The 27,883-nt window shown below is 41.5% G+C and overlaps 1 protein-coding gene across 1 annotated transcript in view; it reads right to left on the bottom strand.

Annotated features, from left to right (window-relative positions):
• The window catches only part of LOC307196526 (uncharacterized protein), a 199,789-nt gene that overhangs the window by 21,760 nt on the left and 150,146 nt on the right, over positions 1 to 27,883 (bottom strand). The window contains exons 8-17 of the mRNA XM_079941548.1: positions 19,520 to 19,746; positions 17,169 to 17,216; positions 14,838 to 16,134; positions 11,716 to 11,979; positions 10,942 to 11,065; positions 10,377 to 10,534; positions 8,781 to 8,891; positions 5,995 to 6,288; positions 4,850 to 5,108; positions 3,589 to 3,648 (exon numbers count right to left, since the gene is read on the bottom strand). The gene's annotated coding sequence lies outside the window, so the exon portion shown is untranslated. The remainder of the gene's footprint in view (positions 1 to 3,588; positions 3,649 to 4,849; positions 5,109 to 5,994; positions 6,289 to 8,780; positions 8,892 to 10,376; positions 10,535 to 10,941; positions 11,066 to 11,715; positions 11,980 to 14,837; positions 16,135 to 17,168; positions 17,217 to 19,519; positions 19,747 to 27,883) is intronic.

Consider the following 27,883-nt stretch of genomic DNA (forward strand, 5'->3'; position numbering starts at 1 on the left):
CTTGTGATAAGAATCGTGCATCACAAATGAGATCAGCTAAAATTCTAGACAGCATTCCCCAACAGCTTCCAAAATAAATGCACCCACATTCTTATTTAGCACCACCTGCAAGAAAAGTCTATGGTCAGTGTTCAGGCTCAATAATGTAGAAATGGAAATTATTAGCTGGGAAGTAGGTTTCAGGGTCAGGTCTACAGAGGATAACTTTAAACAACAGAAAAATTCCCCTTGGAGACAGTCTTCAGAATCCCTTAGAAGCAGGCTATATTTGGAATTTATGTATTAGCTTCGTTCCCTTTTGAGTCTCACTCATTCTTCTAAATCAAATGGCTCTCAAATACAAACTCCACCTCGTGAATTACGGAAATCCATTCTTTATCAGCTTTTCCCAACTGAGGTTCCTTGAGAGAATTTAGCCCCACAGAAAATGATTCCAGTGACTGTTTTCTCAATTTTCTCAAAGGAGGTACTTAGCTAGCACTGCTCTAGAATGCAGAGGAAATAAGTTCATTCATTAACATACAATATATGCCTTAGGGCATTAGGACTTAAAATTCTCTAGCAAATCTTAGAGAAGGGCTGCTAGTTCTTTTAAAGAGCATAGAAACGTCATCACAAGCTGATTTGCGTAATGCTGCAAGTTTCTCCATGTCCCCAAATATTACTAACATACTACCACTACAACAATAACTAGTCCTGCTAGTGGTAAGAAGATAAAGAATAGCTTCCATGGGCCGACCAGTCACTATACTGAATACTTAAAACTCCTCTGCTCATTTAAACAACATGACAGCAGTATGAGGTGGACATTATTATTATTATCATCCCATTTGACAACTGAAGAGATGCTGATTAGAGGCGTTAACTGGCCAAGTCAAATGTGAGCCCAGATCCTGTCTGACTCATAAGTGCCAGAAGACAAAAGAAATCGACTACACTGTGACAGATGCCAAGGGTGGGTAGTGTTAGGGAGCTGTCAGGCGGAGGGACTCCACCCACCTGCTGGACCAACCAGGTGGAGGAAGGGAGTCAAGATGGAGGTTGGGTTGGTTAATGACCACAGCTAAAGAGGTGAAGGCACCAAAGAAGAAAAAGATGCCAGGAAGAGGACCGGGACCCCAAAGCCAGAAATAAAGGGGACTCGGACCAGGCATTGGAGTACGCCAAGGCAGCTACCATATGTCAGGGCTCTAGGACACTAGTTCACGTCGAAATCAAAAGAGCATTTTTTTTTTTTTTTTTTTTTTTGCGGTACGCAGGCCTCTCACTGTTGTGGCCTCTCCCGCTGCGGAGCACAGGCTCCGGACGCGCAGGCTCAGCGGCCATGGCCCACGGGCCCAGCCGCTCCGCGGCACTTGGGATCTTCCCGGACCGGGGCACGAACCCGTGTCCCCTGCATCGGCAGGCGGACTCTCAACCACTGCGCCACCAGGGAAGCCCCAAAAGAGCATTTTTAAATGGTAAGTAGATCCAACCTCTTCCGAGAAAGTAGAAGGACTTGAGCAACCTCTTTCTCATTTCCCTCCACTGCCTACCACTGCCTCCTTTTGATTCCCAAGGAACAATGTCTCTAATATGACTTTTCCAGCACAGTGAAAGGGGCATAAAGAAGAAAGTGAGGCATGTCAGTCCAAAAAATTGGAAGCAGCTAAAGGTTGACTGAGAATAGACAGCCTGGGGTTGAAAGCAACTTTCACGATACAGTTCATGGCTGCAAACCCAATGGTTTCCCTTCATGTCTGACTGAATCTCTCGCGTCAAGTTTTTCCCCACAGGTAAGATCCTGTTTCTAAGATTTGAAAAAAATATAGAAATCAACTAATTTCTAAGAAGAAGAAAGCATGTTGATGCTCTGAAGGTCAAAATCCAATGCTCTGCACGGAGCCATCCATGGGAAACATCTCCTCTGTCCCACTTTGTAAAACAATTTCAACAACAGACTGAGTTGCTTTGATGATGAGAGACTCACTAATTTAAAATTCTTCTTCTCAACATTGGACTTAGCAGTGTTGGATAGCAAGGATATGGTATTTTTCTTCTCATAGAGTATTTTATTCAATGTAAGACTTTGTAGATTGTAAGATGCACCGTTACTTTGTGTACCGATAACAAGAAAGAGCTGCTATTTTAATGAAAACCAACCACTCACGGTAAGAGATATTCTGGTTTTAGAGATGTTAAAATATGGGGTGGCGGGTGGGGAATGTGTGCCTCAGAGACTATGGAATATGGTGATTCTTTGCCCTTTATACAACTGCCCACACTGTCCACACAGCCCTCAGGGAGTCTGAAGGCTGCTGTGTTAAATCAAACATCTGCCTACTGCTGACTAGGACGGCCCCGCAGAGGCACCTGATCCCACCGCTGCTTATTCCTGCTTGAATTATCCTCTCAGCCCACTGAGGCCTGGGGATTGTGGTCCATAGCCCTCAGCCATACCCCTGGGAGCCCAGCGCGGGGCCAGGCACACAGAAAGCACTCCATCATAGGCATTTGCAGCTTGCAAAGCACGTTTACGTTCAGATTTAAAGCAGCCACGTTCCCTGTGCTACCTGACAGTAGCCACACTCCTGAGATAAGCAAGGCAGAGACTATTACCCCTGCTTTCCAGAAGAACCCAGATGCAGCCAGATTAAGTAGCTTCACCTGCCCAAGGACACGCCGTGAGCAAGTGATGTCTCTGGTAGGATCGCTCAAAGTTTCTAACTCCCAGAGCAAAACTGGTCCTTTTTATCCTGTTACCTCCCTCTGCTCCCAACATAAAATGCCATGTCTAAAGTACCCACCAGGTGTTTCACACCCATCTGGAGACCAAGGTGTGCCAGGAGCGCCTGAGATTAGTCTCCGGTACCTGGTACCCGTGTGGCTGCCCAGGGCATCTCAGGACCACGTTTTCTGGGATGCCCTGCCCACCTCTCCATGGACCCTGCCTTCCTCCACCGCCCAGCATTCTGCCTTATAAGCCAGGAGGCAAAGGGAGTCACAGCGATGGGTTTAGGATTTGTATTCCCTGAGTATTTTGTGAAACATATATTACATAAATATTATACATATATACGTTATCAGGGAAACAAATCTCAAATCCTAGAATACCCAATGTCTCCTTACTGAGGTACAGGATCGATGGTAGCACCACAAAAAAACATTGATTTCATGGCCCTATATAGGCCTTTCTCTGTGGAAAGGGGAAAAAAAGCAATTTTAACATGTTATCTTTTCCCTATCCTTTCCTTACGCAAAAGGGGAGCTTCACCAGCAGAAATCAGAGTGTTCAACTTACAAAAATCAAGGGGCAGAGGAGGATTATCAGGGAATAATTCTCTCTTGACTGAAATCCCTTTCGCCCCCCTACCCCCCCACACACCTTTTTTTTTTTTTTCCACAAAATGAAGAAAACAGTTTATTTTCTCAATAAGGGGGTATCAGGCAGGATTGTGGACACCTTGGGTCCCTCACCATAGTGATACATTTTCTTTCCCATTAAATAATAAAATATGCCGTAGAGTGGCACAACTCTGCAGACCCAAGGCACATTAAAGCAGGTTCATCAAGCACCGTCCATGTGGAAAGATATGAATATATTTTTACCTGGCACAGACAGAGTTCCTCTGCAGCTGCCTCAGAAACCCTGCTCCCACGCACTCCTTCCTAAAACACATGGGGGAGGGGGAGAGAGAAATTGAGAATTTCACTGAAGATCAGAGCAAAAGAGAGACATAATATCTGCAAAGAACCCAGCACGAAACAGCATGTAGAATTCTTAATAATGTAGCTCCTAACTATTTTTTGTTTTGTTTTGTTTCATTTTCACTTATTAGGAGAATTTTTAAATAACTTGAATTTTGCTGCTGCAGGCTAGGTTTGGGGTCAGTTTCTGTTCTATTATTTGGGAGTGATCAGTTATTTTATTCCCATCCGCATTCTATTTTTCTTCTATTTTGGCCCCAAAGCACCAAAACCTTATGGTTAGGAAGGACTTGTTGAGGCTTCTATGTTGAAGCAAAGTAAAGATACAAATCATGAATTCCATCGCAAAATCCACTAATTGTCAGATTTTTGTGAAAGACTCTAATTAAATCCAGTAGGAAAAGAACGCCATGCAGTCCAAAAAGAAAAATCAGTCATTTAAACAACTCCGCTAAGAGCTTAAAATAGACACCAAAGAACATCTGAAAAGTGCTTTTTTTTTCTTTTCAGGCAAAAAGAGGAAAAATCAGGAACAGAGAAATGTTGGGCTAGGTAATAATATTCTAAGCATCTGAAAGGTAGCATCTATAAAAACTTTATGAGATGTGCTAAATTTATTCCAGACAAAAATCTTCATCGACTGACTGCCTATGAGATTGTCTTTATTGTCTTTCTTTCTTTATAGAGCTGTCAAGGGAAGATTCCTCCAGCTCAGCCAATCATGGAAGATTCCTGAAAAACCCTGGAGAATAAAGAGATTGGTAATCTCTTTTTAGGGAACCTAATCCCTGCACACAGAAACCCCTCCTCCAGTTCTACTGAAAACAGCTGCCCCCCAAAACAAGTGTCTTTATGAGACACTCTTCAACGAACAAAAGACAAATCCCCCCAAACATAAAACACATTTCTCACAAAGCAAAAGCACTCAACTTGAGCCGCAAAACCCTCGCAAGGTTGAAAATACCTTTGTCACAGATGCGAATAGGAAAAGGAGAACTCAAAATTGTATTCCTCGCGATTTAGATGTCCCAAAATTAGTCAGGTCAACTCACAAATTTTGTATTCATGCCCCCAAAACGCTCACAAAAGTGAGTTCCAGGGTCAGGGTCCCTGTTCAAAGTTAAGCTCCATTCAGACCCAGTCAAAGAAACTCATCTCTTACCTGCTCCCCCAACTTGCACATGGTCTTTCAAGATTGGCTGGGGGTGCGTCAAGGTGTGTGAAGGGAGAGCTGGCTCAAAGGAACTTCCTGGACTTCATTTCCCTCCTGCCTTGTCCAAAAGCAGGACAATGCTCGGCAGAGTTCTCCCCAGATGCTGCACGACTGACCCCAAATGGGTACAATGGCATTTTTGGCAAAACTCCTTGTGTCCTGGGTTCTTCTCCATCTGTCCTTCCCCCTGCAGGTAGGACACTTCCTTCTGTGGTTAGAAAGCAAAGTGAGGCTTCCAGAAGTGGACCTCACCCTCCAGCCCCATCTCACCCATCTCTAGGAGGCCCCATCCTCCCCTCCTTTGCCCCTGCTTCAAGGAGGAGAGCACCCTCCTCCTGTCAGAGACCGATGCTTCCTCCGGAGATGCAGCCTCAGCAGACACCTCGGTCCAGCAACAATATATCTCTCACCAGCACCATGAACCTTCCTCTCTTTGGGAGCACTTTCCCCTCTAAATAGAATATGAATCTACTGATAATGCAGATCTCTCCGCTCATAACAATGTTTTTCTAATTCCCTGAGGTGGCATCCCTTACAGTAGCTATCGCTCTGCTCACCACTCCCTCTGCAGCTTCTTGGAAAGCAGACTGTCTCACAATAATCTGGCTTCATTCTCCCTCTACGAACGGGGTCCTCTCTCGGGTCAGTAATAGCCTTGACTTACGGCATCCACAGAAATCTTCCCTTCATCCTTTCAGCTGCCTTCTCTGTGGAGTTTGACACTTTCCCCTTCCTTCCTTTTGGAAACTCTCTCCTCCTCTGGGTCCCACAGGCCTTCTCTCCTATTCCTCACACTATCTCTCTGGTTGTTTGTGCCCAGCTCCTGTGTCTGCCTCTTCTTCCGCCCAGCACTTGCACGGGCGTGTTATGCTCTGCACGTTCATGTATCTTCTCCTTCTGGTCTCCTGGCTCCCTCTTCTGTGTCTGGCTTCCACAACGATTGACAGGATGGCATTTCCCATCTGTAACTTTACCATCCCAAACCAGCCTCTACCACATCCTTGATGATGCCTGAAATAATTTTCCCAGGGGGACACAGATTCCATTTCTCTCTGAAGATTAAAATGTAGATAATCCTTGGAGAAGTGAAATACCTGCAAATTCTCTCCTAAGTGATCATTTTGATGGGAGAAGAAGAGAGGCAAGTCAAACATTCTCTATCCCTCGATTTTTCACTTATCACAAGTGGGATAAAAGCAGTTGTCCTGGGCTTCCCTGGTGGCGCAGTGGTTGAGAGTCCGCCTGCCGATGCAGGGGACACGGGTTTGTGCCGCGGTCTGAGAAGACGCCACATGCCGCGGAGCGACTGGGCCCGTGAGCCATGGCTGCTGAGCCTGCGCGTCCGGAGCCTGTGCTCCGCAGCGGGAAAGGCCACAACAATGAGAGACCTGCGTACCGCAAAAAAAAAAAAAAAAAAAAAAAAAAAGCTGTCCTTCTTAAATCAGCCATAATAGAGTTGAAAGTGCCCTGAGAATTTTAAAACTGGAGTAACATTTTTACTAACTGGCATGGGTACAGTTGGTTTTTATTTTGGGCAAGCTTTAGACCTCTCATACTTCCACTCTTTTCTGAGGCTTAACACAATTTTAATTAGAATACCTCTCAAAATTTCTCCCGGCATCCGTCTTTGAAAAGCTGGTGAGTCTACCGTGCCTGACCCTGAATTCACTAGCAAACTGAGTCTCAGGGGCGGTGGGAAGGTGTCTATGAAGGCATAGAAGAGGCAGGAAAATGGAAATTCCTACTATTAAAAGGCCTCAAAATTTATTTTATATCCATCAGGAATACCAGGGCAGAAAGCATTCGTATAAGAAAAGACACTTGTTTCTTAATGTTGTTTATAGTTCTGTGTAGTGTCAAACATCCAATACAAAATAAGCTGTGTGCTTGCCGTGAGCACGTGCACACCTTCTCAGAATTTGGGATGAGAAGGAAGGTGCTTGGGTATAAATTAAGAGGCTGGCTGTCATTAAGTCACCTTCTTGTTTTAGAATCTAAAATGACTATTGAACACTGACTGATGAAATTCACCAAATACTTCTGGTTTGTTCTTTCTACCCTTGAAGTTGGTTGTATCCAGGTGACTTGCTCTGGCCAATGAAATATGAGTCAAAGTGAAAAGTGACACCTTTGGGCTGAAGCTGTAAACACGTTTATGCAATTCATTATATTCTTCTATTTGCATGTTATTATTGCCATTGGCAACATTAAGAAAGAGGTGTTCATAAAAAAAAAAAAGAAACAGGTGTTCATTAGCCTGGGTCCTGGGTTCAGGATAATGCAGAGAAGCATTCCCAGTCCACCTGTAAAGAATACAGAACAGAAGCCAACCAGAGTTCATTTTTTACACAATATATCTGGATCTATACTGAACGGTATGCTCCCATCAAATCCAGCATCCTAAATCCTACCTAACTAGGTCTCTCACTAACTCTTGTATCCTTGTCTCTCAACACGCTCCAACAGACAGTCTCATGAAGGGAGGCTCATTCATTTTCTATTTGCTGTGTTTCTAACTGACCACACGTCGAGTGGCTTGAGACAACGGTGGTGTTGACGTCAGTCAAGGCTGTGGTCTCGCCCTGAGGATTAGGGTCCTCCTCCAAGCTACACAGAATTCCATGTTGTGTAGCTATAAGACTAAGACCCTCAACTCCTGAAGGCCCCTCTTTGCCCTGGGCAGTTCACAGTGTGTGATTTCCTCCAGGCCAGCAGGAAAGTCTGTCCCATCTAAGGCCCACCTAACTAGGTCAGGGCCACCCAGAAGAATCTTCTGCTTAACTCAAAATCAGCTGATTAGGGACCCTAATTACATCTGCAAAACTCCCTTCACCTTTGCATCTAATATAGCATAGTCAGAAAAATGACATTCCATCATGTCACAGGTCCTGGCCACACTAAAGGGGAGGGGATTATGTAAAGGTATGAGTCATTGGGGGTCCTCTTGGAATCCTATCTACCACAGGAGGCCACTCTGCTTTCTATGTTCACACACAAGCTCTAGCTCCTCTCGTAGCTCTACTCATACAACACCTTCTTTACTGTCCTCATCCTCAGTCCAAAGTTTCTCCATTCTTCAGCCAAAGACAGGCCCCTCCTCTCTACAGCTTCCCTAAGACTGCTACCCACACGCAGAGAAGGCTTACAATTCTCAGTTTCTCTCAACCCTCTGCCCTCAGAGTCCTAATCAGGGTAGAGCACACACACATAAAAAACAGGGGATAACAAACTCTTAGGATCTGAATCATCTATATAACATGTGTAGCAGGGGGATCACACAAAAGTTGAAAATGCACAAAAATTCAGTACCTAGGAAACTCCAACGTGAAGTTCCAGGCACAAATTTTCAAAAGAAATAACTATGAACAGGTTTCCTAAGTCAACAGACCTCTTTCCCACAAGAAGAATATGAAGGAATTAAGGGAGTTGGAATTGTGGAAGAATATTTTGGTAACGGCTGTCCAAACTTTCAACACGAACTGTGCCCTAGAAAGGGCTTGACTTGGTGATATAAGGGACCTTAACTGTAAGAGGCTGGAGGGGAGGGGGTGGAGCTACAGGCTGAGTATTAGGAGGGCAGGTCAAGAAATCAACAGCATTATGTCAAGAGAAGGGTAGATGGATTGTCCAGCAGGTGACGTCTGAACAACCCTGCACTTTTCACACAGGAGACAGAATGGTCTTTAATCATCTTTTAGAAATTCCAGCCCAGAGAAAGCAGAGCCAGCTTACAACAGTACAAGTCTTGAAAGAACTTTCCTGTTTCTCTTACTGATCTCTACAACCCCACAGGGGCGTGAGATGGCAGCTAGAGAGTGGAGGTCCAGGTGCACAAGGAAGAAAGAAGGTGGGCAGGTTGGAGACGGAGGTGAAGACTTACCGCTGCATGAACACTGAACAGTTGCTGTGGACTGGCCATCCTGACTTCTTATTCAAGACTGTGCTTTGGGTTTTTTTTTTTTCCTTTAGGTGGCCATTGGACATGTATCATCTGAAAGTAAGCAGAAAGGCCATAGACTCTGAAATTTTATCCAATGGTAGGGAAACACCTTTCCCCATTGAGCAGGTCTAAAAGGAGAAGTCAGGACAAAAATAAAGTTGCCTTTAGGGTTCTGCTCTGTAAGTCCTGTTTGTTCTCGTAATAGACCCTATCAAGTGCACCTGTCTCTTCATGTGGTTGTGAACTCTCTTAGGGGGGCTGCTTGTTGATTTTAAAGTTCAAAGTCATGGATTACCACCAGTCTTGTCAGCTTCATGGAAAACCATGATGTGGTATTTCTGGTCCTTACTGAGAAGAAAGAAGCAGAGCAGATTTCAGCTACACACACACACACACACACACACACACACACACACACACACACACACACACACACACACATCTCCTCAGGTCTTCTCGAAAGGGGGTAGCATGACTCCTAGGACACCATGTGTGAAACCGTCTTATTTCTGAAGCAGACAACCTCAGGATCTCAAATTAAAGGCCGCAACTGGGTCTTTTCCCAGTTCCTCAGCTCTGATAAGGGATGTAAACAAGAATTCCTGGGGAAGGAGATTAAAAGGGAACTCAAAGTGAGGACCAGAGATTTTATGCAAATGTGATTCAAATTGTGAGAAAGCAATCTAGTTGAGCTATCTCAATGCTTTTCAGATGTTTGGGGAGTGAAAGGGACAGTGGGTGTCTCAAACGCCAAATATAAAGAAAGCCCACGGCTACAACTGATTGAAGAAATATATAATAGGCTACTTCCGTACTCACTAAACAGATAAGTTAAGGGGAAAAGTCAATGTGTGGCTAAAAATATCACAACGGCTATACACACATAGCTGACTTGATTTTTTTTTTTTCACGTAGCTACAAACTCATTTTATAGAACCCCTCTCCCATTCCCACCCCACCCCAATAAAAGGAAAATTAGTGAAATCAGATATTATTTCTCAAATGTCAATCTGTATTTCCAATTACACATCCAGTCAAGCCCTTTGTTCTACTTTTATACGTTTGTTTGGTGTTTCGGGCCAGTAATCCCCAGCCACTCCAGCTTAGTACGATGAACTGACATTTGTGACATCGTAGCATAAGAAACAAACCCAAATGATTCTTTTATTAAACGGCACTCCACAAGGCATTGCCCGTTGTCAAGGAGGCAGGAAAAGGTGTCCTCCCCTGAATGCCCTTGCACGGGGCCAGCCTGAAGTGGGACCAGTTCTCAGGAAGGTTATAACAGTGGCACCGCGCTGGATGACCAGGCCTGGAGGTTTCATCACATGCCCTTGCACTGAGAAATCAGAGCTGGATACACTGGGAGACTGATGGGGCAGAGGGGCCACGCAGCAGATGTATTTGTTTTGTGAATTATCAAGCACATTCCCTTGGGGGGCAGCTGATAAAGTGATACAGATCACAGTGTTATGGAAGAGGAATGAGTCTGAGATACAAAAGAGACTGGGGTGTATTATGAATATTAATACTTGCGTTAACAAGGCCTTCAATGTGCCTTCCTTGTATTAAAGCCTCAAAGGGATCTATGTCTCAAATGGACTTGAATAGGCTCCCTGCTGGACCATAATCTTCTCAAAGCTGATGAATTGCTCTCTTCTGGCAAAAGAAAGGAACTTCAGGGTGGACATTTCCTGGGAATAAGGATTTAGAGGTTAAAAAATAATAATAATTTAATTAAAATGTTTCAAAAGCAGGAAACTATATTTCAATAGTTCATCATTTACTAAAATGGAATTAAAACCTTAGCCATTGATGGAAACTAGGACGTTAGGAAACTAACAACGTCAAACACATGTATTCATCTACTAATTCACCAAACAACTATATCATGGTGCATGCCACACCTAGGGAGGTGCCGAACTTGTAGGGTAGGGAATAGAAATATGTAAAGGGGCAGCTATACCAGGAAAACACTGTACTAAGTGACTTACACGCAATGCCCCATTCAGTTCTTCCAACGCCACTATAAAGTAGGTTCTTTTGTCATCCCCATTTTACAGGTGAGGAAACCAAGTCTCAGAGAGGATAAAGAACTCACCCAAAGTCAAGCAAATATTCACTGGTTGGGGCCAAGATCAGATCACATTTTATCCCAGCTCCAAAGTCCATGCTTTCAATCATTACCCCTCTGTGAACCTAGGAGACCTTGGGTTGCAGGGGGGCTGGAGGAGTAGAAGTAAGTGAAGAGAAGGTCACATGACTAAGTGAGAGATTGGTATGAAGACAGGACAATGAATCCATGATTCCTCTAAATGCAACATAACCATCACGGCACCCTGACACTGCGAAGGTTGATTTCTCTGCTGGAAAACCCTTCCTTCTTTCTTTATCCCCCTCCAGCTTTCATCTTGCAAGTGGGGTCTTTACCCTATGCCCCTTCCTCCTGTGGGAGCTTCTCATCTTGCACCTGCAATACTTCTGTTACAATATGTTGGATTATAAAGTGTGCTTTACATGTCTTTGCCATTAGATCGAGAACATCTCAAGAGCAGAAACAACAGAGGGATTAATCGGGCATAATCTCCCAGCTTTTAGCACAGTGCTAACACCTAACAGGCATCTGTAAAATAAATGAATTAAAGAATGACTGTAAGGATATGAGAAGTTTCAGTTTTGTTTTGTTTTGAATGACAAAGCCAGGTTTATTGCTTTGGATTAGACCAGCGGAGATAGGATTGGGGCGAGGAAAGGCAGCACGGAAAGTGGGTGAATGTATCCTCCTGGCCATTGCCAAGTTCTTGGCACCCTGGGAATCCGACCCATACACAACGGATGGATCTATGGATCACCTGCTCACGGGCTAGGCACCCACCGAAGTTCAAGGTGCATTCCAAGGCTGAGAAATAGAGCTCCTCCTCCCCCGGATTCTGCCAGTGGTGTCACCGGCACAGGTCTGAGCACGGAGGGGTGCAGTGATGACATGCACTGGGGTGCGTGTCCTCAGGAAGGCATCTTGGTGGAGGCTGCTCCCGTCTTCTTGGGCACTGGTGCTGGCTTTCATCATCATATCATTCAATCTTTTTGCAGATCCTGACCTCCAGCAAGTAGATGCCACATTCATGTTATAGTGAGAAAACTAATTTGGGCACAGGAAAGTAACATGAGAAGAAAAGACCAAAAATGGAGTTTGGGGTCAGATCATGGAGGTCATTCATTAAGTGCAAAGTTAAGGTGTTTGGACTTGATATGTTACAGGCAATGTGGAGGCTATGCAGGCCCCAGGCCAAGAGAGTGGCCTGCTCGTCAGGGTTTAGTGAGTTTACATAGTTCTTAGCCTGGGAGTATTGCGGAAGCAGAAAAACAGTAGGGAGCTCACTGACAAGGGACAGGGCAGGTGTCATTAGCACTTAACTTCTATTGCTTTATCCTTTCCTTGAGACTTATTCATAATGAGCATGGGCTCAGATACCGGATATCCACTTGAGTAATGTATCTACATTCATAACTCAGTACAAGCCAGACACTCTTGTTTGTTACATGTGGTTTCCTTTTGACCTGTACCACAAGTCAAGAAGAGGCCTGTGTTTTTCTATTCTACAGAGAGCTTTGGAGACTGGCCCATAGTAACACGGCTGGTAAATGGTGGAGGCGAGACTTGTGGGACAGGCAACCTCCCTCCAGAATGAAGGCTCTCTACCGTGATACAGTACTGCCTCTTGGATGCCTTCTTCTTGGATGTTCTTCTTTGCATAAATGACTTCTCATCTGTCAAGTCTCAGTGACTGTCACATCCTCAGAGAGGCTTTCCATGACCACGTTGTCTGATGAAGTCACCTGCCAAGTACTTGTTAGCACATCACACAGTCTTACTTTCTGTATCACTTTCATCCCTATCTGAATGTGTCTTCTATTTTTTTTTTTTTTTTTTTTTTGCGGTACACGGGCCTCTCACTGCTGTGGCCTCTCCCATTGCGGAACACAGGCTCCGGACGCGCAGGCTCAGCGGCCATGGCCCACGGACCCAGCCGCTCCGCGGCATGTGGGATCCTCCCGGACCGGGGCACGAACCCGTGTCCCCTGAATCGGCAGGCGGACTCTCAACCACTGCGCCACCAGGGAAGCCCTGAATGTGTCTTCTTTATTTGTCTGTTTACTTTCACATGTCTGAGTCTTTCATCTAGAGCTAAACTCTCTAAAAACAGTGGCCTTTCTTCTTCTTATTTTTTTATTTACCTCTTTACATCCAGTAACTAGAACAGTACCTGGCACAGGGTAGGGGCCGAATAAACATCTGCTGAATGAATGGAATAGTCACCCTGCTCCTTATTCTCTGTATAATGTGGGGCAAATGATTTGCCCCCTTAAAATCTACCCTCTAGAGGGGTCATGAGATCACTTCCATGATATGAATTATGTGAAGTATGTAACACAGTACTTTGCACATGTCAAGAGTTTAATGCCTTTCTGTCCGTCTCTCAAATGCACAGAACGCATATCCATGTGTTACAACATTTCCTTCAATTATTTATTTCACTGCTTGCTTCTGTTACTGATAAGCATCCCTCCTGCCCCACCAACACTTCCCTCTTTAATGCTCCATTATGCTTCTTCTTCTATTGTCTGAAACAGCCCTGGGAAAAGAGGTGCTCCTGGGGTGGGATCATGTGATCATGAAAGCAGATTTTGCTAGTCAAAAGTGTCCAATAAAAATGGGAAGTTGATTCCTAAATGTCTCTGGAAGTCTGTGGTTTAGTCCACAATATCTTAACAGATTAAGTTAATGCAAATAGCAGATGTATTTTGTAGCAACAAGACAAATGTTCAGCAGAATTAAAGTTATTCATGTGTTGTCACACTGGGAATATTTGCATGATATTTTGCTAATTGCTCCAAAATCTGACTTGTAGCAAATAAACAAATGGAAAAAAAAAATAAACCAGCAAAAATTAGCCCCAGGCCTCTCTGATTTCTTTTACACTCCCACTGTCTTTTTTCAACCACTCAGCTTTTTGCTCTGAAAGCCCGGTGGCCTTTCCCAGTCTCCCAAGCGTGTTCTTGGACCCATTATTTCTGTGGAGACATTCGTGGCTTCCTCCTGGTAATGAGAGGTCCAAAGGCACTGGGCATTTTTTCCTCCACCTGACTCTCAGCACCCTCCTCAGACTTCAAATGTCTACTTAGATTTCCTAATGAAAGCGTCATGTCGATAGATTGTACCAGTTGAAAATAGTGTAAATTTGTCAAGTTTTCTTAAAATAGTTCAGATAATTTTTTTGTCAATATATACTAAGTTTATTACTTTCTGAGGGATGACATAACAAAGAACCACAAACTGGGTGGCTTTAAACAACAGAAATGTATTGTCTAACAGTTCTGGAGACTAGAAGTCTGAAACCAAGGTATCGGCAGAAATGGCGCCTTCTGAGGGGCCCTAGAGAACATTTGTTCCATGCCTCTCTCCTAGCTTCTTGTGACGGCTGGCAATCCTTGGCATTCCTTGGCCCATAGATGCATCACTCCAATCTCTTCCTCCATCTTCACATGGAGTTTTCCTGTGTCTCTCTGTTTTCACATGGCTGTCTTCTTATAAAGGCACCTGTCATATTGGGTTAGAGGCCTACCCTACTGCAGTATGACCTCATCTGTAATATAATATATTATATCTGCAATGGTCTTATTTTCAAATCAGATCACTTTTTGAGGTACTAGGGCCTAGGGTCAACATCTTTTTTGGGGGGAGGTGGACACAGTTCAACCATAACATTAGGGGTCTCCAAACTTTTATGGACCTATATCCCTAGAAATTAAAATATCTTGTGCACACACCTCAGTATGTCTGCATGTGTTTGTGTGATAGTTATGTACATAAATACGTATATTATACATAAGTAATAGGCTAGCCTACTAATATGCCATGTATATTATAAAGCAAGCACAAAAGTAGAAATTTTTAAATGATGAGAAAAAAAAGAGATTAGAAGTGATAGTACATACTTCCCTCACTCTCCTTGGATCATCTTCTTTTTCTGTTTTTTGAAAACCACTTCCTGACTAATGTGAAGGGAATGAATTTAACTCTGTGAGGCAGAAGAAGGAAAAATAAATCATTAAAGAAAGAGAAGAAAAGTGACCAAAACTGAAAGCTCTGGACTGAAACAAAATTGAAGAGTTTGTGGTTAAATGCGCACTCTAAGTTCATCATCATTAAAATAACCCATTACTCCTGGGCATATATCCAGAGAAAACTCTAATTCAAAAAGATACATGCACCCCAATGTTAACAGCAGCACTATTTACAATAGCCAAGACATGGAAGCAACCTAAGTGTTCAGTGACACATGGAAAGATGAATCGATAAAGAAGATGTGGGTACACACAATGGAATATTAGCCATAAAAAGAATGAAATAATGCCATTTGCAGCAACATGGATGGATCTAGAGATTGTCATACTGAGTGAAGTAAGTCAAAGACAAATATCATATGATATCACTCATATGTGGAATCTGGAGTATGATTCAAATGAACCTATTTACAAAACAGAAATATACTCAGAGACATAGAAAAGAAACTTATGGTTACCAAAGGGGATGGTGGGGGGAGGGATAGATTAGGAGTTTGGGATTAGCAGATACAAACTACTGTATATAAAATAGATAAACAACAAGGTTCTACTGTGTAGCACAGGGAGCTATCTATATTCAATATCCTGTAATAAACAAACAATAATGGAAAAGAATATGAAAAAGAATATATATATATATATGAATCACTTCATTGTACACCAGAAACCAGCACAACATTATAAATCAAATATACTTCAATTTTAAAAAATAAAAATATAATAATAACTCAGCATTAAATTGGAAGTGGGAATTTTATTCCAAAAGAATCAGAATACATGCATTCTGCCCATTCTATTAGAATCATGAAAGCGTACATAGGAATATCTCATCACCAGTGGCAGCAGTCTTATTCGTCCTCTATTTCTTTTCCTTCAAAAAGTGAATTTTCACAAACATTGTTTAACCATCATGAAAGAAGGATCCAAATGTGAAAGTGAAAGGCCTTGGTGACCTTAGCTGTGCGTTACCCAAAGACCTGGAGAAAATGAGCTCTCCTCTCAGGTCTCAGCTTCTTCACCCAGGAAACGGTAGTGATATCTGCCTCACCTGACTTCAGCTTCCTGTGAGCCAAACGTGGCTCCAGGTGGGAACAGGTTTTGAAAAGCATGATGCATGGCACTGTGGCACAATTCACACAACCACTCTGAACCTCCTCAGTTTCTCTATCTGTAAAATGGGGATAAAAAAAGACTATTCTGACTATTTCAGCAGGATTTTGTAAGAATAAAAAAGGATAACATACTTTATAATCAACAAAAAACACACTTTACTATAAAACTATAAGGTTTTATTATTCATAGATTGAGCTTGTATATGGAGCTTTCTAATTGGTTCATGAGAAAGTAAAAATCAGTCTTCAGCTTTGAGAAATCAGAAGAGAGACCTGAGTGTCCCTCAGCGGATCAGGATGTAAGCCCAGGTCTAACTCAGAAACATTGACAAGAAGCCAATGACAAGAGCAGTAAAGCTCAGCTCCTGGAAGCACTTTCAGCTAAGAGGGTGTTGACTGAAAAGAAAAAGGCACAACCTAAAAGTTAAGAATGATGTTTTATTCCGCAGACATACTGAGGACTTAAGCCCAGGAGGCAGCCTCTCAGATGGCTTTGAGGGACCGTTCCAAAGAGTTAAGGGAGGAACCAAGATATATAGGATTTTTTGCAACAAAAATCAGGTAGCTGAACATCAAAAGTTTACTGTTAATTAAAGAAAAAACAGACATCTCAAGATAATGAATTTAGCACTTTTCTGTGTATGGTAAGATGCAAGAGTCTGGGCTCCTTGATATCATTCCTGTGACATGCACCTTAACTATCTAGGGTCAGCATCCCGTTCTTCATCCTAAAGCCCCTCAGGGTGCACAGTCGGGGGCAGCTGCCGTGGCTGATGGCTTGATGGCCACACCACCCTTTATTTACTGATATGGCAGGTGACGTATTTTTGTCCACAGGGGATAGATCCACTTTTAAACTAAAACATCAGAGTAAAACCTACAGTCTTAACTTTTCATGTTGTCAGGACCTAATACAATTTTGGAGAAAATTATTGAAAATCCTCTCTTATAATTATTGCTCATTGCCTATGAGCTCTATTGCCTAGGATCCTTCTTCTCTTCACTTCACATCCCTCTCACTTGCTCTTTGATCTTCTGAGGTTCATGTTTTGTTTTAAGGTTTTAGGACATAGAAGAGTTGGAAACAGACCTGGCTCTGAGACTTCCTCTCCGAGATGTCCGCTGAGGCCAGGCCTCCCTGAGGAGGACAGGATGCATCTTGTGAGGACAATCTCCACACCGCACACCATCAGCACATCACCCAAGGGCCCACAGAGAGGGTGTGTCTGCAAAAACGACTTGGCTGGACAGAGAGCAGCCAAAATACAACACTTCTAATCTGGGGACCCAGCCGATTTGTTCAGTCTGACAGTCCTGCTCTGCCTCGTGCCACTGGGCTTCCCCAGCTCAATGCCCACTTTTCTCTCGATCTCAAGCACCTTCTACAATTCCCTCCTTTCCAATTTTAAGACATTTTTAGAAATTCCAATATTTTTCCATCCACCCTTCTGTAATCAACCAAAGAAACATCTGACAAATTTCCTTTAGCTGATATACATATAATATACAGTCTTAAGAAAGCTACCCAGCTCCGATCTAACTGCCTTTTGCTCTTGCATATCCTTTACCATACTTAGTTTCAATTGGCTTTGAAATCAAACTATTGTTGCCTGTTCATATCTTGGCATACTATTCACTCTGCTTTTTATGTGTCCCACCACAGCACGTGCACTGTTACCTAAACACTGGGTTTGCCTCTTGATGGGTGTTGAACCAAAAGACACAACCAAGCCAAAGATTGGGAGAAGAAAGGATCCATTACTTGCAGCAAGTAAGGAGAACACTGGGAACATTTCCCAAAGCAGTGTCTCCCCGAAAATCGGGGAAAGTTTTAAGCTAAGAGCACATGCATATTCATTTAGGGGCTTGAGAAGAGGTGAATTCAGCGTAGAATTGGGGCCAAGGCCGACAGAGTCCAAGCTTCAGTTGATTGAATTTCACAAGGGTCAACATCATCATTCTGTCCTCTACCTGGGTGGGGGCCTTAGTCCCTGCAGAACTCAGACTGGATCAGACTGTGATGTATTTTTTTGAGGAGCATTTTGTTAAATTAATTTTTATTGGAGTATCATTGATTTGCAATGTTGTGTTAGTTTCTGCCATACAGCAAAGTGAATCAGTTCTACATATACATATATTCACTCTTTTTTAGATTCCTTTCCCATGTAGGTCATCACAGAGTACTGAGTAGAGTTCCCTGTGCTATGCGATAGATTCTTATTAGTTATCTATTTTATATACAGTAGTGTGTATATGTCAATCCCAATCTCCCAATTTATCCCTCCCCCTCCCCTCACTTTACCCCTTGGTAACCATAAGTTTGTTTTCTACATCTGTGACTCTATTTCTGTTTTGTAAATAAGTTCATTAGTACCATTTTTATAGATTCCACGTATAAGCGATATCAAATGATATTTGTCTTTCTCTGACTTACTTCACTCAGTATGACAAACTCTAGGTCCATCCATGTTGCTGCAAATGGCATTATTTCATTCTTTTTTAAGGCTGAGTAATATTCCATTGTATATACACACCACATCTTCTTCATCCATTCACCCATCAATGGACATTTAGACTGTGATGTATATCGCTTGAGGAGGAACTAGGACTCTGTTTTATTGCTGAACTACTGTTTCTTGACTGCTTTTCCTTTGTTCCTGCATTCCCTTACTTCCCTTAAAATCACTGATTACTGAGACCTATTCAAGGGCAAGCATTATGACCAGGCTTAGATCACAAAACGGCTTAGGCCAAAAATGGCTTCTCTTATGTCAAGAAAGTCATGCCTGGTTCTTTTTCTCTGGGGCTTCCTATGCTGTCTGCTTACATTATGAAAAACTGCTCTCCATCTTAGAAGCTTTTACATGTTACAGGATGACAAAAACAGTCCATACTCAGCTTTATTTTGGAGTAGGAAAGGGCCCAAGGCATTGAAGCTGATAGTTGGCATTGGAATCCTAGCCTTGTGATTAAAAACTGTGTGTTTGAGGGCAAGCCATGTCCTTCTCTGATGCTCTGTTTCCTCATCTATAGAATTAGGACAGTAATACCTCTCTCAATGGGATAGTCATGAAGATTAAATTCAATGAAATAACATGCTAAGCTCCAGACACACTGACAACACTCCATTAGTTAATATGCAACATCTCATTTTGCACAGCACTGAATGCAGATTTCTAAACAGAGAGCTATTCTGATGACAAAGATGAAGTTAGCAAGGCTTTAGATTAGAGATTCACAGCACTGGTTCCACAGTTAATTCACCAGGGGAGCTTTAAATATTCTTAGGCACAGACCAGTTCAATCAGCCTCTCTAAGACACACAGGCATCAGTATTTTTCAATTCCCCAGATGATTCCAATGTGCAGCTAAGGTTGGGAACCCCTGCTTTAGATGAAGGTGTTTGTTTTTTCCAAAGTGTGGAAGATGAAGCTTGCTTACCTTGGGGATGGAAGTGGGAAGGATGAAGGGAAAAACAGGCTCCAGAAGTGTTCGGTGTAGTACAGTCACACTCCAAAAAATGCAAATTCCTTGTCCAAATACATTCCTTTACGTGCAGGTGGTAAACGTGTAAAGGACCTGTCTTCGGTCACCATATTTTGTTGAATGAACTTCCCATGCTAAGGCCAAGAGCGGGTCTCAAGACCATATTTCTTTATATGGCTTCGCTGAAAGTAAGCAAAAGTGTGAGTAAGTACATTGCCCTCCCCAGCTCACCCATCCCCATACCTACACTTAGAAATCTAGAATCTAGAACATGTTGTTTTCTTTTTCATTATAACTTTGAGACTGAAATAACTAATTAAAATTTCTCCTAAGCCAAATATACAAATTCTTATCTGATATTTCAGAAACCAGTTATCAAACGCAGCACAAGCACAACTTAGTTTTTCTTTCTCAAAAAAAAAAGACCCCAAATACTATTCCTACAGGAAGCATAAATTGTATTGCTAGAAATAATAGCAATCTCTTTAGCTATATCCCCTAGGACTCACTTCAGTATATTTTCCTAAGTGCTGTATTTTTAAAGCTCTGTTGCATACCTGCCTCTTAGACATGCTGAACTGAACATTCTAAATTCTGAGCACTTAGTGGTACAGGTTGGTTGAAAATGTACCCTTAGAAAAATGAAACCCTTTATCAGTCGCTATTGCTATGTGAGACACTGGGGAAGAAATTATTCACAGAACTGCTGGCCTCAATTTAGAATTTATTGTGTTGTTATATTTAATGTAGATTGATTATTGCTCAAAAATATTTACTGCCAATTGCCTAGATCCATAGGAGAAATATATTTCCCTGACTTTAGTCTCAGACATGTGACTTGCTTTGCCTATGGGATATTAGCAGATATGATACAAAGGCTTAAAATGTGCTTATACAGATGAGCTTTCCTCTTGTGCCTCTATACTTCATAAACATGAGAAGAGCTTGTGCCTAGAATGAATGAACACATATGGAGAAGACCTGAACCCAGCCTGCAACAAGGAACTGGGCCTGGCCAGACCCACAGCTTAAATCAGAATCACTCAGCCAAGCCCAGCCTAGATTAGCCAAATCGCACCCAACCCACAATTGTGTGCGTGAGTTTTAAGCCACTGTGTGTTTGGAATGGTTTGTTATACAGCAGTAGCTGACCAATATACACTGCAAGACATGGTATCGAATAAACAAGAACCAGTAGAGAAACTGGTTTGAAAACCCACTTCTTATGGCCAACTAAAAATATTTTTTGAAATAGGGTGCTAGGGTGAAAGATTCATTTTATGTTACAAGATAATCATGCTATTGTAACCATCACTGAATATCTATTGTTGGTACATGTAAGGAAAGGAAATAATGATTTTTCTGAATAACTATCTTAAATGGTACAAAATTTTATATCTTTGAAACTGAATGGAAAAGTTGTCTGCAGTTTCACTGTGGTATAAATATCAGTTTTGCTCTTGGTTGTAAAATAATCATTGTAGCTACCATTCACTGAGCACTTACTACATAGACCTTACAAATATTATCTCAAAATACTACATTTAGGTAGTTGTGATTATTTACTCCCATTTTAGAGATAAAAACATTGAGGCTTGGAATGTTTAATAATTTGCCCAAGCGTACCAAGCTAGGAAGCAGCAATGTTGGGATCTAGCCCAAATCTTTCTGATTCAAGAGCCTAACTCTTACTACTGCCTCTCAGAGTTAAAAAGACGAATGTGTAAGAAGAATGATGCAATAAGAATAAGGTCATTAACATGGGTCTATTCCAATGGAGGATAAGTCATAACATAAATCTCTATGACAAAATGTGGCTTTCTGGTTTCCCTCTTCTATCAACCATCTTGAGTTAATGTCTCAGATATAAATATTCAATGCAGTTGAACAAATATTTCTTTGGCCCTAATAAATACCAGGCTTTATGCTCACGCTTAGAATTACAGTTGAGTTTAGGACACAGTTCTTTCTTTATAGAGCTTTCAGTCTAGTAAATAATTGATGTTGAAAAAATCCTAACCAAAAATCCCAGTGTGAGCTCTATCATGTTCCAAACACAGGGTGAACAGATGTTCCAACTAATGATTGCTGGGGTGGGAAGAGGGTGAGGGCTGGGAAGTTAGTTACATTTACTCACTGAGAATGCTCATTCCTTTCTGAAGGCAGCCAGCAGCCAAGGAAGAAGACAAATTCTAAATTAAAGGGGGGATCAAGCTGTGCGAGATTGCTGACTCAAGTGAGAGCTGAAAGATAATGGCTGCACTAAATGCTGAGCTCCGGTCCACGATGGATGGACCAGAGGAGCATCACACCCAAGCCTGTTGACTCAGATGGGAGTGTTGGCCAACAAATAATAAATTGAGGAAAAAAGAATTGTGGTTCTGTTGAGTATTATAAGACTCCCTCCTTTATAAAAGGATGAAAAATTTATTCAATTGAGATATATTGCTTAAGTGAAAAACAGTCGTAATGCAACGTTATGGCGCTATTTTCTAAATGGGTCAAATTTTCTACTGCCCCAACATCAGAGATCACAACAGAACCAAACATAAGACTCTCTTCCACCAAAGAATTTGACATTTTCTAGCCCCTCTTTTTTTTATCCAGTCAAAAGGGGAGGCCTCATTTGAGCTGCCCCTTACTTCTCCGTACCTGTTAAAGAAAAGGAAAGAGGAGTTTGCTAAAGGCATTTCACAAGTGGGATATTAATGTCAAAAGGTATTTACCATGGAGAGAAAGCATCCAGTGTTCCATCATTTTTCTTCACCAATTCAGAATAAAGTGTTCCAATCCTAACTGCCTCATGTATATCATTATATAGCTATAATTCTGCACAGAAATATCAGGCATCTTTATCAAATACTGTATATCTTTTTGCAGGAAAAAGTCAAATGTGCACTCATTAGAATTAGTCATAATTCTAATTCCAAACAGGACATCATCCCAGCAATGTCACTTGCTACTTCATATGTTACTTAACTGATCTGAATTTCAGCTTTCTTACCTGTAAAATAGGAATAAGAAAACTACTGAAAGCATTGTTATAAGGGTCAGAATTAAGACACATACACACTTTGAGAGACACAGAGGAGAAAAATCAATAAATGGTAACTATTATTATTATTATTGACACTGCTCATACTTGAAATTCTGTTATTGCTTATATACATTTATTTTTGTCATATGCTTCAATAAGTTTCCTTCTAAATAAAAAAGTTAAAGGAAAATGATTCTAACCACATATCGCCTTGTTGTAGATCACCCTTCTTTTGAATTTCAAAATGGTGCCACCCTTCCCTCCCCTGCTATGTATGTAAGTACCTGGAGTTCACAATCTTAGTCCCTCCTACCTCACAGCCTTCTTGGGGCCTTTCTGGAACGAAGGCACACTGTATCTGACTTGCTTAAATAGTGAATTTACTATCTATTTAAATTAGTACTAATGTCAAACTTTGATTGAGAGATAGATTTGGAGATGTCTCCTGCCAGTGACAGGACCCAAAGAAACCCGAGTAGACAGCCTTTCCCTTAGTGAGTGCAGATTTAGTTCCTCTCCCGAAGGTTCACAATTACTAGGAAGGGGATATGCATGAGCTCATGAACACCAAAGCCAACAACACCAACAGGTTCAAGCTGGCACTGGAGTCGGGGCATACTCCTTCCCGCAGCCAAGTCATCGCCATCCTCACATCTTAGCACAAACTAACTTCTTATTGGCTATTAGCTTAACCTAGAAAACCTCAGCCACAAAGAGGATCAGGGTAGTTAGAAAAATAATCTAGTAATATTTTCTCATGATGTTAAAAACATGCGTTTTTCATTCAAACTCCACTTGTCTTCTTTGGAAACCAGCAATTCCTTTCAGTCTTTCTACCTAAGAAAGAGTCCAGTGAGTCAGGTTTTGGAGGCTGTTTTTTCCTCCCAGCCTCCATGTTCCTTTTTCTTTTGGTAACAGTAGCCAGATCTCCTTTGGGGTCCATATGCAGTCTCAGTGGGGCCATCATACAAGATGCCATGATGCCGACAATTGACTCATCCATTCTCCTAAGGATGTACTTCAAGTTTTTCCATTCTTTTGCTATTGTGAACAGAATGGCCCTGAATAATCTTTTTGAGCTTAAGTTAGTCAAAGTGAGTTTTGCTGCTTACGACCACACAATATTAACAGATTTATGTAGGAATACAGAAAGTTCTCAATTGTCATGCACCGTTATTTATAGATATAGTTCATTATTAGGTACAAATTATTTTAAAAGTTTAAGATTTAAGCGATTCCTAAGGGTACTCTCACACACTGTCCTGCTTTCACAGACAGGAGTTATTGCTTGTCTTAGTTCTGGTCATCTATCAGCTACCAATTGTGGACTTAATTCCTAAGGGCTTTAATCAACTGGCTTCTCTTTCCCATCTAATGAAAACTGGATACATAGTTACCTTGCTAGTTGAAAAAAAAGCCAAGGGTGACACAAATTGCCAATAAATATTTGCAAAGATGCTCAAACTCATTAGCAATCATGGAGATGCAAATCAGACCACAATGAAATACCATTTATACACTAGATTAGCATAAATTAAGACATCTTATAATATCAAAAATTGAAAGAGGTGGATCTGTGGGAACTTTTATTCATGTACATTGGTGAAAGGAAAGCAAACTGGTACAACTACTTTGGAAAAAACGTGGCAGTATGCTCTAAAGTATGTAAAGTTGAATATTTACCTACAATACAATCCAGGGTAATATGTAGGGAAACTTTTGCCCTTGTGTCCCAGGAGACATGAACAAAAATATTCATTGCAGTTCTATTCACAGCAGCAAAAAAAAAAAACAAAAATCATTGCAGTTCTGTTCACAGCAGCAAAACAAAACAAAAAACAAACTAAAAAAACCCTGAGAAACAACTCAAATGCCTATCAACAGAAAAAGTGGATGAACAAACTGTAGTTTAGTCAGGTAATGAAAAATTATAGAGCAGGAAAAATAAATAGACAAAATTTTACAAACAACATGAGTGCATCTAAGAATATTGAGTAAAAACAGCAAGTCCCAACAAACTACACACAGTGTATTATTTTTATAAAGCTCAAAAATCCAGCAAAGCCAAGCGACACACTATATGGATGTACCCACGTGTATGTGTATGTATATACACGCGTGAAAATAATTTTTAATAAAAGCAAGCAATGTTCAGCACAAAGTTCACCATCAGGCTGGGAAAAGGCAGAGTTTTGTGATGTGGGAGAATTGCATAAGAAATTACAGTGATGTTTGTGGTCCTAAAATTGAGTGGTGAGTTCACAACTGTTCATTTTATTATTCTGCTTCATCACTCATATATATGTTACATATAGTCTTATACTGAAGGATAAAGAAAAATAAGCCAATAACAAGTAATAGCTTCATCCAAGGACAGAAGAAGAGACTAGTGCACAAACTTCACAAGGAACACTGTAGATGACTGGGATATACTCTGAGTTTCCACTTACTCATAACTCAATAACCTCTCTTGCTGTGACCTTTCTCCTTTATTAAAATTTTTTTTAATTAATTTACTTATTTATCTATTTATTTTTGGCTGCATTGGGTCTTTGTTGCTGCGTGCGGGCTTTCTCTAGTTGCGGCGAGCGGGGGCTACTCTTCGTTGCGGTGCGCAGGCTTCTCATTGCGGTGGCTTCTCTTGCTATGGAGCATGGGCTCTAGGCACGCGGGCTTCAATAGTTGTGGCACGTGGGCTCAGTAGTTGTGGCAAGCGGGCTCTAGAGTGCAGGCTCAGTAGTTGTGGCGCACAGGCTTAGTTGCTCTGCAGCATGTGGATCTTCCCGGACCAGAGCTCGAACCCGTGTTCCCTGCATTGGCAGGCGGATTCTCAACCACTGCACCTCCAGGGAAGTCCCTTCTTTTCTTTTTAGATCTGACTCTTTGTATGTCTTTCATGGACCACTTCTCACTGAACAGTCTGCAGCATTTTAACCACTTACTAGCCCTATAAACTGAGATAAGTAGAGTGAGAAGGTAACCGATCTCTTATGACTTTGCGAGTCGCACGTGTTTAACGTGTGCATTTTCTTCATAACAGAAAAGGCCGTTTCTATCAGCACCGTGAGGTTAATGTACTTCTTCCTTTCCAATCTCCCACCCCCCAGACACTAACCAACCCTTCTGGGAAAAAAGCTTTTATCTTATCAGAGACCCATGCTTTGGGGATAATGCAGCAATGTTTTATTATTGCTGCTAATACGCACATGTGGCTAGAGATAGAACAATAGGCGAGGAACACTGCTTTGTTCTATGAAAACATAAACCTACACAGGCCAGTTTAAGTGGCTTCTTTCCTCTGGCAGCTGCTTTCTAAAGGTCTGAAAGTGCCTGGGCCTAACTGGAGACTCTGAAAGACACTCTTGCCCATAAAGAGAAGAGAAAAGAAAGCTATCTCTACCTAAGGCCACTACAACTAAAACTGTCCAAGTACATGATTTGTCAGAGTATAGGAAGAGCCTTAGTCACTCTGGGTTTTAAAAGGTGACAAATTGTTATCAATGATAATGCCTGGGCTTAAAAATGAGTGCAGAAATGGATTAAGTGGCCTGGCATATACAAAAATGTGTTTTTCTGGCTAAATCTTTGTCTTAGCTCCTCCTCCACTCACATCATCTGTACTTCTTTCGATAAAAACTTGGACTGGACCACTAATCCATATTTATATTATCCTGTTATGTTATGTTATGCTGAAAGCAACCCAATTTGCTAATAGCTTGTTACTCTCTAGCTGCATTTCCCCCAGGCCTAATATCATTCAATTCTTTCTGAGGGTTGCTTTCTCCAAGGGATGCCGACGGAGACCTGGACTGGCTTTCACACATTCAATTTCTAAAGTATTCCTTCAAATGTCTTCTTCCTGGGGAATAACATATATAGGGAACAACGACAACAACAAAAGTGAACAGACAGAAAAAAGTGTGTATTGCATCCCAGAGGCATACTAATATGAAATCATTGACTAAAAGGCCAGGTCAAACATTCATATGGGTCTCTTTGGAAAATAATTGATTGTTTCTCCCACTATGGAGAATTCAAATCATTTTTTTAAAGCCATGCTAAACACACTGAATCACTCAGGAAGGGCCAGGTTAACGACACAGTAACAAAAGACACCACAGATCCCAGTGGCTTAAGACACAAAGGTGTATTTCTTGCTCTACGTAGTATGCACAGGTTGACTGAGAGCTCACGTCCACATCACCCCACTCTGGAACCCAGATGTGCAGAGCCCACACTATATGAAATGTTGCTGATTGAAGAAAAAAGGAAGCGACAGTGGTGATTCACAGGTAGACTCTTAAAGCTTATAACCAGAAGTGGTCCTCAAGACTTTTCTCTCATATTTCAGTGATCTGAACAAAGGCCATACTTAACATAAAGGAAGCAAAGTAATAGTCTACCAATTATCTGGAGACAGCAAAAGACAAATATTTAGTGAATAACAGATACTGAAATAGATCTTAACGGTCCCCAGAAATGTAATCCTCCCAAGATGGAGAGTGGGCGTGAGTCTTCAGACAGGTTATCTTTTAATGCTTACTAAAGCCTATGTTTACTGCTGATGAAAAAGTGGGGGGCAGATGGACAAACTCATTAACCCAGACGCCAACTCTGGAGTTGATATTATGAATGGATGGTTATTAATTCCAGACCCCTGAATAAGATTCTCAAAACAATTTAATGGTATAAACCCAATGATACTGGTAATTTTAGAATTCTAGCTAGTAGACTTTTCATTTCTCATATGTAGACTAAAGCGAGCATTTCCAAAAGAATTTTATCTTCTGAATTAACATATACCCAAATATGTCAAGCTTTGGGTACACAACAGAATTATTCATTATTTTTAAGGGGTTAAGAAAAGAAAATGTTGGAACTTGGAAAGATGAATGTGAAAATCCAAAATGCTATAAATGTTCTCTATATGTCAGAAACACCTGAACTTTCCATTTTTACTAAATTACATCTAGTATAAGCACTTTTGGCCTTTTCCTTGCTTCCTCATACTAGGATATTCCAATCAAACCATTTCAATATAAACTAAATCTTGATCCAATACTATTATCTCAACCAGAAGCTCATTTTAAAGCAGTATAAATTTTAATGAGATATATGTACAATGGGTATGAGCAGCAATATACCTAAACATCTCTTTCCCTAGAAAAGGAAGATATATTTAATATATTATTCTACCATCACCTTCACATTCCACTTGCCATGGAGTTAGAGCCAATAGTCGAAGTGAGTTCTCAAGGAGCGTGAAGTTTCTGCCATGAAGC

Source organism: Stenella coeruleoalba, assembly GCF_951394435.1.
Source record: "Stenella coeruleoalba genome assembly, chromosome: 13".
Classification (NCBI taxonomy): Eukaryota; Metazoa; Chordata; class Mammalia; order Artiodactyla; family Delphinidae; genus Stenella; species Stenella coeruleoalba.